We start from the raw sequence: 19,397 nt of genomic DNA, 5'->3' as shown, positions 1-19,397 counted from the left end.
GATGACTCCCATGATACATCTTGTATTTTGCACATAAAATCTGTGCTGTCTCTCACATATGATGGTGACCACTGTCCCTCTGGGCTGGTCACCCCCACGCACCTCGCACACTCCTCGTGAGTGAGCCCAGGCTGCCCCCCGTTCCCGCCTAGTGCCGCCGCTCGCAGCTGGGTCCTGTGTCCCTGGGACTCCGCTGTTGGCGCTCGTGACCCTGTGTCTCCGCTGTTGGCGCTCGTGACCCTGTGACTCCGCTGTTGGCGCTCTTGCCCCACCTGCGCCGCGTCTGTGTTTAAGGTTCCGATTGTGTCTCTTCCCCCGTGTGTTCTCTGCCTCCTAGCATTCACACTCCTCGTGCTGTTTTACTCGTTCCTCTGTAACTCCGTTTGCTTTGACCCCCTGTGTAGCTTCTGCTCCCTGTTTATTTTCTGTTTCCACAGTTTTTGTATAATTGTACCCCTGTGACTTGTCGCCCCGACCCCTGCCACGCTTCCCGCCACCTCCCCGCTCCCCGCCGCTGCCCCCTGCGGCCCCGCCCCTCCCCTCGTCAGCCCTTCCCATTCGCCGCCCCGCTCCCGCCTCCCAGCTGCCCCTCCCTCGCTCCGCCCCCCCCACTCTCCACATATGGAAGAGCGGTCAACGCGCAGCGTGCACGCGCAGCGGGCGCGCCGATTGTGCGCCGAAGGCGCGCCAAAGGTAAGCCCGTCTGCGCCCGTCCGCGCCTGGACCGCGCCCAGTGCCAGGACCCCTGGCTACCGCAGAGACCAGCCCAGCCGCCGGACCTACGACGCCACCGAACTCCACGCACTCAACGCCGGCCGACCCCCAGGATGCTTCCGAGCCACCCCGAGACGCACTCACGGACCCTTCTGCTGCCACTCCTGCAAGTTCACCTGCACCCGGACCTGCACTACTCCAGCACCAACTAAGACCAAGACGCACAACAGCAACAACCACCTGAAGTGCATCCTGCTCAACACCCGCTCCGTCCACAGACACGCCATCGAGCTCTGGAACCTGCTCGACACCACATCTCCAGACGTCGCCTTCCTCACGGAAACCTGGATGAACGCCTCCTCAGCGCCCGACATCGCCATCGCCATCCCGGACGGCTACAAGATCATCCGGAAGGACCGCGTCAACCAGACAGGAGGAGGCATCGCCATCATCCACAGGAACACCATCCGCATCACGACCATCACCGACGACGCCCTCGCACACGCCGAACACCTACACTTCCAGATCCACGTCAACCCCAAGACCACCCTCAGAGGCACCCTCATCTACAGACCCCCGGGACCACGCACACAATTCAGCGAAGACATCGCCGACTTGATCAGCCCACATGCCCTCCCCTCCACTGACTACATCCTCCTCGGGGACCTCAACTTCCACCTGGAGAACAACAAGGACCGCAACACCACCACCCTGCTGGACAACCTCGCCAACCTCGGACTCAAGCAGCTGGTGACCACCCCCACCCACTACGCCAGACACATGCTCGACCCCGTCTTCTCATCCAGCAAGGACATCACCTTCAGCCACGCCACCGGACTCCACTGGACGGACCACAGCTGCGTCCACTTCAGCTTCACAAGGACCACGCTCCACCATCACCAGCAACAGGCGCGCCGCAGAAGCTGGAACAAGATCACTGCAGACCAGCTCGTTACCTCCCTGAGCAAGAACCCGCCCACCAGCACAACGAACCCCAGCCAAGCGGCCACCAACCTCACGAAATAGATCAGCAACTGCGCAGACGACCTCGCCCCTCTGAAGACCCAGCCGAGCAGACCCGGCAGCAAGAAAGCCCCATGGTTTAACGACGAACTCAAGAGCTCCAAGAAGAACTGCAGAGCACTCGAGAAAACCTGGCGCAGAGACCCAACACCGGACAACATGACTGCCCTCAAACTCGCCACCCGAAAACACCACCAGCTGATCCACGCCACCAAGAAAACCGCATTCAAGTAACGACTGGACAACAACGCACACAACAGCAAGGAACTCTTCAACATCGTGAAAGAGTTCTCCAACCCCAACGCCGCAAACAACGACATCACCCCTTCGCAAGACCTCTGCAACTCCCTCGCCTCCTACTTCCACAACAAGATCGCAGACATACACAACAGCTTCAGCACTCAACCACCGCACGCCGTGACCGAACCACCGCCCCCCACCACCACCCTCCGTGCCTGGACCCCGATCAGCACCGAAGACACCATCCGCACGATGAACTCCATCCACTCCGGATCTCCGACAGACCCCTGCCCTCACCACGTCTTCAACAAAGCCGACGCTGTCATCGCACTCCACCTGCGGGACATCATCAACACCTCCTTCGACAACGCCACCTTCCCGGAGAGCTGGAAGCACGCCGAACTCAGCGCCTAATAAAGAAGCCATCAGCCGACCCCACCGACCTCAAGAACTACCGCCCCATCTCGCTACTCCCATTTCCAGCAAAGGTCATCGAGAAGACCGTCAACAAGCAACTGGCGGCCTTCCTCGAGAAGAACGGCTCCCTCGACGTCTCACAGTCTGGCTTCCGGTCCAACCACAGCACCGAGACCGCCCTGATCGCAGCTACCGATGACATCCGAGCCCTGCTCGACAACGGAGAAACAGCGGCCCTCATCCTCCTGGACCGCTCCACGGCCTTCGACACGGTCTGCCACCGTACCCTAGTACAGCGCCTCTGAAATGAAATGAAATGAAATGAAAATGCGTCTTATATAGCGCGAAGTAGCTGCCCGGAGGCGTCCAAGCGCTGGATTGCATAAGAAATTGTGGGTAGTGAGACTCATTAGGCACAGAGAAGGAAAAAACTATTTATTGAATAGAAAAGTTTTCAGGTGTTTTCTGAATGAGGTTAGGTCTGAGTTAGACCTTAGTTGGAGTGGTAAGCTGTTCCACAGCTTGGCAGCGTTCACAGTGAAAGAACGACCGCCTGACCTAGCCCGGTTGACTTTGGGCACCGTTACAAGATAAGCACTGGATGAACGTAGTTGTCTACTGGGAAGGTATGGGGTTATTAAGGAACGGTTAATCAAAGGGCCAGTAGCCCAGAATGACTGGTGGGCAATACAAAGGGATTTGAAAGTAATCCGGTCTCTCACAGGGAGCCAATGTAATTTTGCCAATCCAGGTTTGGCAGAGGACCTACGGGGGATTTGGAGTAGAGTCCGGGCTGCACAGTTCTGGATTACCTGTAACTTCCGCAAAGTGAAGTCAGGAGCTCCCAGATAAAGTGCATTTCCAAAGTCCAACCTGGAGTGGATCAATCCCTGCACTACAGTCTGTCGAGCTTGGAAAGGTAACAGGGGGAGAATCTTCCTCAGCATTCTAATAATGCCAAAGCAAGTGGCAGACAGCTTAACCGCTTGATGGTCCAGCGTTAGGGTTCTGTCCAGCCAAATGCCCAAGCTCTTAATGGCATCCTTTGGTATTGGGGGGGGACCCAGACAGGCCGGCCAGATGGAGTTCAGGGAGCATGGTGCCGAACGTCCTAACATCATAACCTCTGTCTTGTCCCCATTGAGTTTGAGACAAGACAGGGTCATCCAGTTGTTCACTTTGCTCAGACATTCAGCCAGATCGACTATGGCCGTAGGGTCCTCAGCCCGCGTCAATGAGACCACCAACTGGGTATCGTCCGCATAGGTAACGATCTTAATACCATATGGTCGGACGATACCTGCTAGCGGCCTCATATAGACGTTAAACAACGTCGGGCTGAGTGAGGAGCCCTGTGGGACTCCACAACCCAGGGGTTTACTGGTGGAGATGGTATTACCCTCAAAAACCTGAAATGTTCTGTTGGACAGAAATGACCTGAGCCACTTCAGCGCTCCTCCTTGGATCCCGATATCTTGAAGACGCTGTAGTAAGATCTCATGGTTTACAGTGTCAAAAGCGGCACTTAGATCGAGGAGGATGACTGCCACCGATCCTCCCCGATCTAAGATGCCTCTTGTTTCCTCCAGAACTGATAACAAAGCCGCTTCCGTCCCATGTTTGGGGCGAAAGCCGGTTTGTGAAGGATCAAGTAATTGATGTTTTTCCAGAAAATCAGTTAAGAAGTTATTAATGTGCTTTTCCAATATCTTACTAATCCATGGGAGCAAGGAAATGGGACGGTAATTGTTAAAATTATTCACGTCCATATTAGGTTTTTTGGCGAGTGCCCTCACCATCGCCTGTTTCCATGCTGGAGGAACCATATTAGTAGAGATAGAAGCATTTAGGACCTTCAGTATGACCGGACAGATGGTATGGTTGACTTCCATTAAGGCGCTCGGAGGAGCTGGATCGCTGGGGGAGCCCGATTTAACCTGCGCCATTAATGTGGTCAAGGGATCCAGGTGTAACATAGGAAACTCATCCAACACTGGTGATGAATTGTCTATTATACCCTGTTTAGGGTGCTCCGAGATTCCACCTGAGGCATTTGGGAGAGTGATTGGGAAGGCTGAGTAGATAAGATTCACTTTATTGTGAAAGAAGTCAGCTAAGCTGTTACATCGGGCTTGTGGGTCATCACTGTTAATAGGGGCCTGGGGAAGTTGAGTGAGTCCTTTTACTATCTGGTAAATCTCCTTCGAGCTGGAGCTGGCTTCAATGATCTTTTGTGAGTAATAGTGAGTCTGTGCCTTCTTTATTTCTATTTTGTAATCCCTGATAGATTTCCTGTACAAAATTTTGTCAGGATTGGTGTAGTCTAGACGCCATTTTCTTTCTAGCCTTTTGCATTTACGTTTGACATCTCTGAGTTCCTCCGAATACCAAGGGGCTGAGGTCCTAGATCTCTTTGCCTGCATTATCTTAGATGGAAGTATAATATTCAACTCTGCAACGTCGGAATCCAGGAGAAGGCACTTGAGTGGATCACCTCCTTCCTCGCCGGAAGGACACAGAGAGTCCGCCTCCCCCTGTTCAGATCGGAGGCCACCGAAGTCATCTGCGGCGTTCCTCAAGGATCCTCGCTCAGCCCAACACTCTTCAACGTGTACATGAGCCCCCTCGCAGCCATCGCACGCCAGCACAACCTCAATATCATCTCCTACGCCGACGACACCCAGCTGATCCTCTCCCTCACCAACGACCCCGCCACCGCCAGAGCCAACCTGCATGAAGGGATGACAGACGTAGCCAAATGGATGTCGAACAGCCGCCTGAAACTGAACTCGGACAAGACGGAAGTCCTCATCCTGGGATCCTCACCCTCCGCCTGGGACGACTCCTGGTGGCCCACCGCCCTGGGCAGCGCACCCAAACCAACAGACCACGCACGCAACCTGGGCTTCATCTTGGACTCCTCCCTCTCCATGACCAGACAAGTCAACGCCGTCTCCTCGTCATGCTTCAACATCTTGCGCATGCTTTGTAAGATCTTCCGATGGATCCCCACCGAGACCAGGAAGACGGTCACCCAGGCCCTCGTCACCAGCCGTCTGGACTACGGCAACTCCCTCTACGCCGGAAACACCGCCAAACTCCAAAAGAGACTCCAGCGGATCCAGAACAACTCAGCACGACTCATCCTGGACATCCCCCGCCGAAGCCACATCTCCGGACACCTGAGAGACCTGCACTGGCTCCCGGTCAACAAGAGAATCACTTTCCGGCTCCTCACCCACGCACACAAAGCCCTACACAACCAAGGCCCAGGATACCTCAACAGCCGCCTCAACTTCTACGCTCCCAAACGCCAGCTTCGATCGACCAGCCACGACCTCGCCGCCGTCCCCCGCATCCGAAGAGCCACCACAGGAGGAAGGTCCTTCTCCTACCTGGCCGCCAAGACCTGGAACTCTCTTCCGACCCACCTCCGCCTGACCCAAGACCACCTCGCCTTCAGGAAGCAGCTCAAGACCTGGCTGTTCGAGCAGTAGCGGACCCCCCCCCAGCGCCTTGAGACCCCCCGGGTGAGTAGTGCGCTATATAAATGCTTGATTGGATTGTATTGGACATATTCTCTCAGAAAGAAGTCGACATATTTCGAGACATTCTCTAGGGCACTACCAATAGAGGACAGATATATGGTTTTATAATTTGTAATATATTCTATAATTTATTAAAATAATGATGTATTAATTATTATTAAGTAAATAGATATATTACATTTTATATATGTATGTTTAATTTATTTTTACATTACATTTATTATTTATAATTGTTAACATTTTATAATAATTCTAAATATTATTTTTAAGTTATATGTATTATTTACTTTATTTTACATTATTTTTTATACATTTAAAAAAACAATTTTTTTAACTTCGATATTTTTAGCTATAATCTTTTTCGATATTTTAGTATTTACCATTATATAGATAGGATGTCAATATTTTTTACATTGATATTTACGTCCCGATATTTTGGGAACACAATGTTTTTGACCTTTGATATTTTGTCAGTGATCCCCTTATTACCATATATCAGAGAAAAGTTATCAGTCTGTGTATGCTGCGAAACCTTTTTTGCTACTGCTATAGAAACATACAGGTCCAAGCTCGAAAAATAAAGAAAATACAATTTCTAATGTTCCTTATGGTGGTTAAAATTTAATTTCAGTACTATATAGTGAAAGTATGAATATTGCCAAACAGGCCTTCAAAGTCTATTGAAAGGAATTGCTATTAACCGCTGTAGTCAATTGGAAGCTACGCCTAGGAACAATTCGCATAGAAGCTTGCACAGTCAATCAATCAATCAATCATAGCACAGTAACTACATTTTATTGGTAGATTTGGATTGGACACACAATATCATTTCCATATATCAAGTAATGCCAGAAAAGGAGAAACCTTTCTCTTTATCAGTACTAAAAATTAAACATTATCTGTCACTGAGGCATGGAATTCTCTTCTATCCGCAAGATAAAATGAAGCACTATACATCATCAAGATTCGAAAATCTTTTAAGCCCAATCGCTCAATTCAGAAAACATATTTAAAGCAATCTAAAACTCAAAAAGCCATTGACTACAGATTATTTGCAACAATTATAGAAAAATAAAAGTGATTACGTAAACAAATGAGTGCTGAGATCTCTGACCAGAATAATATAGATATCCACACATCATCCTAATTTAAATGTTCATCTGCAAATAGTTTGGGTGGACCAAAATACACTGCAAAGGATGCATTTGACTCCTCTTAAAATAGAAAAAATGTTCTTTTGGAAAGTAGAAGATGTTGGAGATGCCAAACACAACATGCAGATTATATCCATATGTTTCTTCAGTGTCCCATCATTGCAAGACGGTGAAAGGATTTGGCTACTTACATGATCATGGTTTAAACAGAAGCACAGAACAGACCGCCAGGAACATTCTTGTAATGACATAACCAATTAACCACACGTGGAAAATCGTCAAAAATATTGGTTCCAATAGGGAAGTTTGTTGGCTAAAACAATAAGACTAAAAAACTGGAAATCTGTCATTAAACATAGATTATCAATGTAGCCAATGTGTTACAACTGGAATAAAAATAATTTACCCTCAAAAGGTCAAACAGAGCTTTTCAGGCTCATTTGGAGAAACCCTTCTGTATATGCATGATTTCTAGTGGTCATCCTTGTAACATCATTTGTATGTGCTGAAATACCCTCTCAAACATAGTATAATAAAATTGTTAATTTATTAAAATTAAAATCTATAAAGAAAGAGGGAAGACATTTAAAATCGCCTATACTTATTTAAATGTACTTTACATCTAACAATGTAAAAAAAGACTGCCTTTGAAACAGCAAATTAATATGAAGTAAAAGAAATCTATAAATTTCAATAAAACCAATCAATACTTAAGAGGAATTTGAGTACTATTTGAAGGAGGTGAGAATCCACTTCAAATAATAATCATAATCTTTGACAGTGTGAACCATTTGGGTCAGAAAATAAAGCTGTGCTGAACCCTCTGGTAGTTTGGCACAAAGCAGCTGGGCTTAACTCAGAGACAATGTGCAATGTATTTGGGCAGCAGTCTAATAGTAATCAAGTGCAAACATAACACCACAAAATCTAAACCTAATTTAAAACAATAAAGAATATTTTAATACATAAAATAACACCAAAATGATTACAAATTCGATTAGTAAAACTGGAGATTTGGGGCCATGTGTATCAAGCTAATTTGCGATTGCAAACGCTGAACTTCACAGAAATTCAGCATTTGCGATCGCAATTTAGCAGTGTGCAATGTATCACACACAAACCTACTCACAAAATATGGAATAGCAAAATTTGCGATTCCCTATTTGGCAAATGCATTGAAGGAATCGCAAATTGCGATTCCTTAAATGTAATTTAGAAGCACAAAAAAGTGAGATTTGGCCTTAAGGAATCCCAAATTACCACCATCTTCAAATTTGTGGTAATTTGTAGTTTTCTTAAAAAAATTACTTTTTTGATTTTTTAAAAGTGCCATATGTCGCCATATGTCACACATACATGTCCTTGAGGCATGTATGTGTGCAAAGTGTGCACACATGCATATTTCAGGGGTGCAACAGGGGGTCCTCATGACACCCTTGCAACCTTGAAATTGCATTCTCTAATTGCTAATCGCAAAGTGAGAATGTCTTCCCATTCACTCCTATGGCCCTCCTAGCCCACAGGAATGAATAGGAAGGTATTCCTTATTTGTGAATCTCAATTTGCGATTTGCAAATAAGGAATATGTAGGATTCACAAACATTTTAGCAAATCCTAAATACATTGCATTGTGCTATTCGCTAATTGTGAATCACAAAAAATCACAATTAGAGATTCGCAACATTTGTTTTTTATACATATGACCCATGAATTTTTAAAATTCAAATGAACATTGCATCAAAAAGCACAAAGCGCAAATTGCAGGCATCTTGTTACACTAGACCAGGTGAAACTGAAATTTTAAGGCTGACTGTGATGGAGCTTGGGTCAGATATAAGAATCAGGTTTATCTTATGGAAAATTTACCTTTAGACTTAGAAACATTTATTGAGGAAAAGTGGTCATCGACGATTCATTGGCAGGGCTGGATCTGAAGTAGGGATCAATGACGTCAGGCTGCTGAAGTGCAGAGTCCTGATGTGGTTGGCAACATAGTTGGTAAACCTCAAAGTGGGCAAAGTCCAAAGCCAACACCCAGGAAGGCCTCGGCGTCATTCAGATGCTACTCGGTGTTGATCGGGGTGAAGCTCTCTCCATTTGGACTTTAAAACTATATTGGAAGTTGGATCCCCTTTAGCAGGACAAGCCACTAAGTCGCAGCCGACTGGCAATTCTACGTTTATGGCTTGTCAGTGACCATATTCTCCATAAGTTCTCCAGGAAGAAAGTTGGCAAAGTCCCACTTCTTGCACTTTGGGTACATGAAAATTACACTCTAACACTAGGAAGGTTTTCATTACCTAGGGGACACCTCTTGGGGGTTAGATCACATGTGGGTCCAGTCGGAACTGGTCAGATGAAAAGTTTAGGGTAGAAAACTCTGCACACCTGTTGTGTCCCTGTAGCTCACACAGGAGGTCAGCCAGGTGATACTTTTTCTAATTCCTTACAGGTCCAGGACAGTTCAGAGGAAAGGTCTTCAGGGTCCTCTGTTATGCCCAGCAGCTACCCTGTGGGTGGAATTCAACCCTGTGTCTATCCCTGAACCAGCTCTGGTCAATTCCTCCCTTTCCACTGGGTCTGCAGCCAGTCGGCTGGAGAGACAAAAGGAGGACATGCTCTAGGTGTGAGTTTCTTATGCCAGTGACAAGGTAGACATCCTTTTGGCCATAGGACAGGGCTGGGTGCAGCCCTAAAAGCCATCTCTGAAGAAAGAAGTCCCCAGAGCCCTTACTCCACTGTCTGGAGCAATGCACATCTCACCACAGAGGAGGGAGCCCTCAGGTGACAACTGGATACTTGCAGAAAAGCCATTTGGTTGTATGCAGGAAAATGAAAACTTTCTAAAAGTGCACTTTCCAAAATAGTAATATTAAATCTAACATGACTTTTAAGATAGAGTTTAAAATCACTCTTTAAAATGAGTCCTTGAACCACTTTTCTAATTATTCCCAAACATAATTTAGCACTTATTATATTTAATAATGTAAAGCAGAGTTACCTTATGGGAGAGCCAGCCTTGTCACAGTAACAAAAGAAGTTGAAGTTCTACTAGGACATGAAAACATTAAATATATATATCCTACTTTTTAAATTCCATGCACTTTGCCCTATATGCTTTTAAGGCCTACCGTAGGAGTGACTTATAGATATTGATTGAAAAGGAATACCAATGCCTGCCAAAAGGTTCATTATGTCATGTCAAAATGGCAGTTTATAACTGCACATCCAGGCTGCAGTGGCAAGCCTGGAGGTGGACGATCGATCGGACGGAAGATGTGGACCTATATGGCTGCCTGGTGCTTATCACAGCATCTATTACGAGGCGGAGTGGCCCAGACTGTTTGATTTATGCAAGTCACACACTGGATATCTGCCATCCTTGGATCTGGAAATGTATACGTTTCTTGCACCGTGGAATGGAATTTCAATGGTTACAAACCTTGGATAGTTGTTGAATATATAATAGCTTGCCCTGAAAAGTCCATTGTTTGGACTAAACGTGTTGGCTGGTTTGTGCTGTAATCATTGGACTGCCTTTTAACAGGTGGAAGGAAATAAAAAAGATGAACTAAAAAGGTTGCCTTATGGAATCTGATTGGGACTCATATTTTGTGTGGTGCAGCACTAGCTGTGTTTTGTACATGTTTTAAAGTGATACTGTAGTAGGTGGCGCAATGAATGCTGTGCCCCACTAGTAGCATTTAATTTGCAGGCCCTGGGTACATGTGGCACCATACATTAGGTATTTAGAAAAAAATTAAATGCGTCAATCAGGTGTATTCAAGTTTTATCCTGTTTGAAAGAGTCGGCACACGCACTTTATCACTGGTTAGCAGTGGTACAGTGCCCAGAGTCCTAAGACAAACAAAAATGGGTTCAGCAACAGAAGTCAAATACATGTGAGATTATCCTGCAGAAAGAGCAAATTTCCAGGATTATTGATACTAATTTTGTCCTTCGTATTATACATATACAGTGACTCCCCAAAGTTAGAGCCCCCTGCACTAGGTGATTAAACGATACAGGCCCCAGCTTGAGGAGATCAGGACGGCACCTACCCCCATACCCTAGCCCAAAGGAGCTCCTCCCGGCATACCCTCTCCTCTCATGGCTCCCTCCCTTCCCTTCCTAGAGACATCATCCCTCTCTCCCCCCTCACCCTCCCTCCTGACCTGACAACACTCTCGCCACCGCACGACATCCCTCCCTACTACTCTTCGGAGAGTACCCACCTCCTGCACATCCACTGACAAAATGCCACCGGTCACGCAACTAATTGCCGCCCCGCAAACAACTAACTACCTGACACCCCATTGACCGAACTCCTTTGCAATCTCTTTCCCCCTTACCTCACAAGTAAAGCAAAGAAACACTTCAAACACAGACTGATTAGACAACACCATGAGACACTCTTCGTAAACACTTACCACTATTCCTCTAGAGGACAGATAGAAATGGACCTCACCTTCCACACTGATAGACCCGACAACCGGTAAGCATCCTGAACACACATCTCTCCATCTCCAAAACTACCATCACCTCCCATAGTCGCAAACTGACGACCTCTCCCTCAAACCACTTGACGATGAGCAGTAACATCTCTATAACCATCTACACAAATGGCACTGTCCTGATTCAGGCCAAGAGCGTTAACTTTGAGGTCTTGGACTCCCTCTACTTAAAAAACGCCCCCATGAGCTCCACGCTAACCAGAGCGACACCACCCCTCTCCCCAATGAGCCTTCCTAGAAAGAGGAGGCTCGGGACCCCCCTCTCCACCATTCCGTGACACCCACTGCTTTTCTCCAACCCTGAATTATTATTATTATTATTATTATTATTATTATGCGTTCTTATATAGCTCTCGATTACCCGTTGGCATCTCGGCGCTTGCCTTGGGAACCCGTCCTGGCTTTTTTCCCTGTGAGATACCCGTACTGGGCATCCCCAAGGTGAAAGCCAGGCATCCCGCCACGGGGGGGCCGTAGTGGAGATTAAGCAAGCTAATGCCCAGAGCTGCAGAGTGGGAACCCGTGATTCGAGTAGGCACCGAAACGAGAATTATCGAGTCCGTGGATATTTTGGGCTCAAGACCCTGCCGCGTCGGGAATTGAACCCTGGTCTGACCTCTGCTTCAGGGTCTGCCTCCTCTAACCAGTGAGCCACACTTCTCATACATACTCCATAATGGAGTCAACGCGCCCCCCCTACTCCCCCACTCCCTCCCTGAAATCCGGGTCTGAACACTTCCCGCAAGCACAGCCTCCACCCATCCACACGCCGCTCCCCCACCACATGAGAGACATCGCCCGACTGGAGCAGACACTCCGCCGGCCCATGAGCCCTCCCAGTCTCAATCCAGACAGCTCCTCCCACATTAACCATCAGGACTGGGACTACCTCCACCCCCTCAACAACCGTCACGACAGGGAAACTCCTCCGGCCCCCATGGGCAATGCTGCTCCAGCTCCACCCTCATCCCCCAAGAGCAACGCGGTCCCTAACTCCCTCCCTCTTGGACACGCCCCCCTCCCGCAAGGGCAATGCTGCCCCAGATACTCTCTCACCCTCCCTGGACATCACAACACAAAGCCTCTACCACCTAGTAACGCAGCTTGAAATCCTGATCCGAGCCCTGAACGAAACCCTATCAAACCTGTCCAGGACTCAAAAGCCCATCCTGACCCCCACCGCGCAATTAACTCTCACACATCCCATTCACGACAAAGTACCATCCACCATTGAGCCTCTCATCCCTCCCAGATCCCAGAACCCTGGTCCAACACGAAGGTGAACGACAAGCGCTGCGAAAGACCCAGAAGAACAACATCCCCACTTTCCGCGCAGGAAGTGACACACCTAGTTGCATCCTACGACCCCCCCTGAAAATTCCTCCCCCAAATCCAAGATACAAGTAATCACGGGATTTAGAAATAAACAACCCCCCCTGAGAATCCCTAGACCCCCAGCCCACCTGCCGGCCTTCCGAGAGCACATCCCACAGAGAACAGGAACAAAGAAGGGCCCCCCATCAACTGCATGCTCCTTAACTGCAGATCTGCCACCAAACACGCAACCGAACTTGCAGAAACCTTCCTCTCCCATGATATAGACATTGCCTTCATCACAGAGACTTGGCTCAACAATCTCTCTAACCCCAGCTTAGACCTGCCGGTGCCTCCTGGATTCTCAATGATCAATAAAGACCGACAAGGGAACAGGGGTGGGGGCATAGCAATCATCCACAAGATCAACAGCACTATCTTGGAAACTACCTCATGTTCCTACAGCTCCTTTGAATGTCTCTCAGTCATCATTAAAACGCTAGATTCCAGGCCCACTCTGGTCCATCTTCTGTATCACTCCCCAGACAACTCCTCGGAATTCGGGGTGTACCTTTTCGACTTAATTGCCCAATGCACTCTAGGCAACTCTAACAACATAATCTTGGGTGACCTCAATCTTAGATGGAACGAAACACAAAACCCACTCATTCAAACCCTAAACAACCTACTAACAGAAAACAATCTGACCCAACATTGCCTAGAAGAAACTCATCTGAGAGGAGCAACCCTCGATGCAATTATCGCCGAAAGCAGCTCAATCTCCGTCAACCACATCCTCCCCATAGACTGGTCCGATCACCACGTAGTTCTTTTTCATATTAACCAAGTGGGTCAAACTCCCCACCCCCAGCGAGACCCCCCAAATGGGTCAGAAACACAGCCCAGATTCCTCCAACTGACCTTGAAGAAAAAATCAGCTCGCTCCTCCCTAACTCCACCGATCACCTCTCAACCACTGAACTCACCACTCTTTACCACTCCAATCTGTCACTCACCTTAGACCACCTTGCCCCATTGAAACTAAAAAAAAACATGATTACTCCCTTCAGATCATGGTGCACTTCTGACATCAATGAAGAAAGAAGACTGCTAAGAACTGCAGAAAGAACCTGGAGGTACAATCCCTCCGCCCTCCATCGTGATCAACTCCTAGAAGTCCGCAGGTCCTACAAAAAACACATTAAAAACAAAAAGACAGCTTTCTTCCACTCGGCTCTAGACAACACAAAAAACCGATCCAAAGAGCTTTTCAATATCATCAGGAACCAAACCTCAAAGCCGATGACATGCTCAACACTGGCATCCAAAGAACGCTGCGACAACTTCACCAACTTTTTCAATGAGTAAATTGCCAAGATAGATCTCTCGCTTGGCTCAAAGCTCTTCCCCTCCATCTTGAACTTAGCGTCTAAAAACCATGAAAGCGACTCCTTGATGCCCACCAAATACTGGTCCTCCTTCATCCCCATCCAGGAAGAAGAGATAGTTAAATTAATCTCCAATGCTAAACCCTCATCACACGCCCTCGATCAGCTTCCCCCGCACCTGGCCAAAGACCTGAAGCTTGTCCTAGCCCCACTTTGGTGCAAGATTATTAACAGCTCTCTGAGCTCTGGAAGTGTTCCAGACTGCCTCAAAGTAGGCACACTCACTCCTCTGCTGAAAAAGCCAGGGCTAGACACAGAGGACCTGAACAACTTCAGACCTGTCTCGAATCTACCCCTCCTTTCCAAAATCCTGGAAAGATGTGTACTCCCTCAGCAGACCCAACACCTCGACAATATCAATCTCCTTGACCCTCATCAATCAGCCTTCAGAAAAGGCTGCAGTATCAAATTCGCATTCCACAATGTCATAGATGACATCCTCAAATCACTGGACTCGGATCATTGCTGTCTTCTCATCCTTCTAGACCTATCGGCCTTGTTCGATACAGTTGACCACAAATTGCTCATCAAGCCTCTGCAAGAAAGGGCTGGCCTTCAGGAGACGGTCCTCCACTGATTCTCTGCCTTTCTCCACAACCACTCACAAAAAATCAAAATTAAAAACTTTGAGTCCGACCTCCACCCCCGTCATCAGAGGTGTCCCCCAAGGATCTGTGCTTTCCCCTGAGCTTTTCAACATTTACATGGAACCCCTCACCTCTCTACTCAGAAAATCCAACATCCCTTTTCACTTATATGGTGACAACACGCAGCATTATCTGGAAACCACCTCCATTGATGACATACAGAGACTTAACAACACGCTCAAGAAGGTGCAACTATGGCTCACAAATAATCACCTGAAACTCTGAATTGCTCTTCATCTCCAACAAAAACGACAACCCCCAAATTGAAAAATGTGCTCAAAGCCATTGACGCCTGTATGTGATCGGGAGCAGGAGAGGTAGAAGGGAGCGAGTCTGACACCTGAAGTAGAGATTTTAAAGAAGGTTTTATTTCAAGTATGCTTTTCGTCGTCTACTCGAGAGTCTCAATCGGGCAAACTCGTCCGGCTCCGTCCTTACGCCTCTGGGGAATGCTGGTAGTTCCAGGGTGCTTCTATCACGCAGGGGGTGGGAGCCCGCCAGACCGGTACTTCAGCGGTGGTCTTCGGGGCCAGGGTGCTCCTCACAGGTCAGGAAGGCAAAAGAAAGGAGAAAGAGAGGAGTCACTCTGATGTTCCTCGTAGGACGCTTTGGGGGCCGGGGAAGTGAGGGACACCAAGTGCTTAAGTGTATGTACAAACGGTCGATCCAGTGCCTTTCGTGCTCGTGAGGGAAAGGGTTGAGGAGACTGTACACTATTTACATTAGCTGTCTACTCGTTCGAATGGCCACTACGTGCAACCCAGCCCGCCACTCTGCCCCGTACCTTTGTAAGCCACGCTCCTCCCGCGGGAACGTGGCGGGGTGAATCGCCCCCCCGTTGGCCTCCTGGCTTGAAGTCCACAGCTGGGCTCGTCAGGATCTCTTCCCCGCCGCACTCCGGTTCCGGGTCCGCTCTCCAAACTCTCATGCCTTCTTCTCCTCGGGAAACACCGTCCGCAGTCTTCCGGTTCCTGCCTCCTTTTGGCTCCGTGACGAACCAGTGGGGTGGAGTCTCGTCTCCCTCGACATCGGTTTTAAAGGGTCCGTGTTCCTTCTTGTCTTCGTCTCCCCAGCGGTATTCAGTGTCCGCCCGAGGCCACTCCTCCGGCCAGGGGGAGGTAGGCTGTTTGTCGGAAATAGAAAGGGGCGTAAAGGGAACAGCCGACCACCAGTCTATGGCAACATCAAGGTCATCACTGTGGACATCACTGTGGCGCCCCACCCTGTCACAACGCCCTCAACGACAACCTCGCCCTGGCAGATTCAGTAAAATCTCTTGCCATCTCCCTAGACCCGAAACTGGACCTGAAAAAACATATTTCAAGATCGTTAAAAAGTGCCTTTCTCAACCTGAAACTACTTTACAAAATCAAACCCTTCCTCCCTCCCAAGGACCTTCAACAAGCCACCCAAGCACTGGTACTCTCCAGAATTGACTATGGGATTGCAACTCTAACCGGGATAGCAGTATCACACCTCGCCTCCCTGAATATAACCTTCAACGCAGCAGTGAGGATGGTCACTGGAACGAGGAAATTCGAACAAATCACTCCCGCCATAAGAGAACTTAAATGGCTCCCAATTGAGCTGTGAGCCAGCTTCAGAGCAGCCTGCCTCACACACAAAGCCCTGCACACAGGCAAACCTGAATTCTTAACCGCCAAACTCAAAAGGGCCGGCCAGTCCAGAAGGCTCAAGAGCTCCAACACCATGCTACTCATCCCGCTGAAAACACGTAAGAAAAAAAACGCAGTCAAAACATTTCCTGGAAAAGCCCCTAAAATCTGGAACTCCATTCACCGCCCACATCAGGATGACCCTCTTGTTTCCAAAATTCAAGAACCTACTCAAAGTCCTCTTCCTCAATCGATCACAAGGGAACAGATAGCAACCAAAAAGAAAAAAAATACGTTAGCCGGCTCTCCTCCTCTCCCTATCCTAAAGACGGACGACACCGTCCCGAATCAAGAAACCTTTTTTTTTTCTTTGGACTCCCGCCATGACTGAACATTGAATCCACTCAGAGACTCGTTTGATTTGTCCTACACCCTCCCCTTTTCCCCTTCCCTTCTGTGTGCTTTTGTTACCCAGCCAGAACCCTCATGTTATATCAATTATCTGTACTGTCTTTTTGCTCTTAAGTGTACATATTGTGAAGCGCTCTGATACCCTCTAGTCCAGCTAGCGCGATATAAAACTCCTAAAATAAAAAATAAATAAATAAAGTATTCAAGAAAAACATGGATTTCTTTAGGATTTTATTATTGTAAATTATTAAGCTAATTAATTATTTTCCTCTTACCAAGATGTGACTATATTTTTGTAGCTCGTGTAAGCTTAAAAGGCCAACCATAAGGAAAATGGATTTTAGCTTACACTTAATTTAAATTTCGCTTTTATGGAACTGGCTAACATAAATGCAAGTATAACTCATTCTCAATGCCAAGGAGTCTTGGACGCTCTACCACGCCACACCAAGCCATGCTACGGTGTGGGACCAGTAGACAAGCAGCAACCAGTGTTGAGAGGTGGCCACAAGGAGGCTACAAGGAGGCTGGTGTCAGCTGGGGGTTCTTGAGTTGGTGAGAGAGAGGGCGGCGGGTAGCGATACCGGTCCTGGAATGACTAGGAGCAGCAGTAAAGCACATGGCGCCAATGCTGCTGAAGCTCAGCATTGTGCCACTGCGCACCATTCCCCACACCCTCCGGTAACCCTGCTGCAACCCCGCATATCCCCATACCCTCTCTCTTCCTTGCCTCCCCCCTGTAATTCTTGCCTCACCTGTTCTCTCGCTGACCCCCTACAATATGTTTATGGCAGCTGGCCCCAAAATGCCTCACTTTGTGTGTTCTGACTCCAGTTGCAAGAAAAAAGGCAAAAGCACAGTACTACTGCAATAAGACGGAAGCAGGCATATTAAACCACAGCCAGGTGAAGGGGGGGTTCATTGGAGTTAGTTCCCACTTTCTGACTTGGTTGAGCACATTGTCACAGAAGGGACCTGGCGAGGTCCGGTTGCAGCTTGCAACCCTCCCACAGACATTAGATTCCTTCAAACCACTGCAGCCATAACAGATCAGAGCTTACCCATAGATGGCAGTGGCTGTGCTCCCAGCCTAGTGACTGAACAATGATCAGTGTGCTCCTGCCCACCAACCCTGTTTTCTCTACACAGTCAACATGTAGGGTGGGTGAGGCAGCACTGGGTAAGGCTGAAAATAATTGTTTCTTGCCAGGACATTACACAGAGGAGATGACAGACACGGTTGTGCCCAGGAAAGCCTAAGAGTGACTAGACATTGCATCTCATTGCAATCAGGGGAATTATAGTGCACAGCTTAACCAGCGTAACCAATAAATCTAAAAGCTACTCTTCTAAGGAGGCAAAGCAAACACAAGGAGATGATGGATGGAGCATTTAAACTTTACAGACGCTCACCCCAGTCACAGATCTGGGTTGAATCCACCATCTTTCTTTAGCTCACTTTGCCAGCCAAGTTCAGACCCATCCATATGCAAATCAGTCTTGACCCTGTTCTCATGGGAACAGTCTGGCCCGAACTGCCAAGCCAGGTCTTCCAAGGACCAGAAACAAGCATACAGGGACCAGTTTCGGAGTAACACCCCTCATCAGTCAGGCTAGTTTGAATCCAGTGGCAAAGTGAGCAAAGGACTCATGTCTGGACAATCCCGGCTAACTAATGGCAAACGAAGAAAACACTAGGGGATGATGGACGGAGCACTGACACTTTTCAGACACTCAAACCCAGTCACAGACCTGGGTTGAATCCATCATCGTTCTTTAACTCACTTCGCCACCCCGGTTCAGCCCCAGATATATGCAAATTCGTCTTGACCCTGCTCCTCATGGGAACAGTCCAGCCCGAACTACCGGTTTTGGAGTAAAAATCCTCATCAGCCAGGCTGAGTTTAAACTTGGATGGCATGGGAAGCTAAAACACTATGGATTTAGACCAAGATATCTGTACTGGGGTGAGTGTTTGGCAATGACCAGCATTCTTTCCATCAATAGTTCTTTTGTGTTTGTCACCCCGAGTGGGATGGGTATGCCCAGACGTGGGTCCCGTTCTCTCCATGCCACTCTAGTCAAGCTAGCCTGGCTAATGAGGGGTGATGCCCCGAAACCGGTCCTAAGATGCTTGTTTACCTTCCATGGTAGACCTGGTCTGAAAGTTGGTGCTGGACTGTTCAAATGGGGAACAGGGTCAGGACTGATTTGCATATGGCTGGGTTTAAATTGGAATGGCAGGGGAAGCAAAAAAACATTGGGTTTAGGCCCAGGGGTGAAAGTTTAACATTGATCAGCATTCATTCTATCAATTGTTCTTTTTGCATCTAAGCAGGCAAACACAACCA

The sequence above is a fragment of the Lissotriton helveticus genome, chromosome 3_1 (genome assembly GCF_964261635.1).
Source record: "Lissotriton helveticus chromosome 3_1, aLisHel1.1, whole genome shotgun sequence".
Classification (NCBI taxonomy): Eukaryota; Metazoa; Chordata; class Amphibia; order Caudata; family Salamandridae; genus Lissotriton; species Lissotriton helveticus.
Note: the sequence above shows the minus strand (reverse complement) of the source record.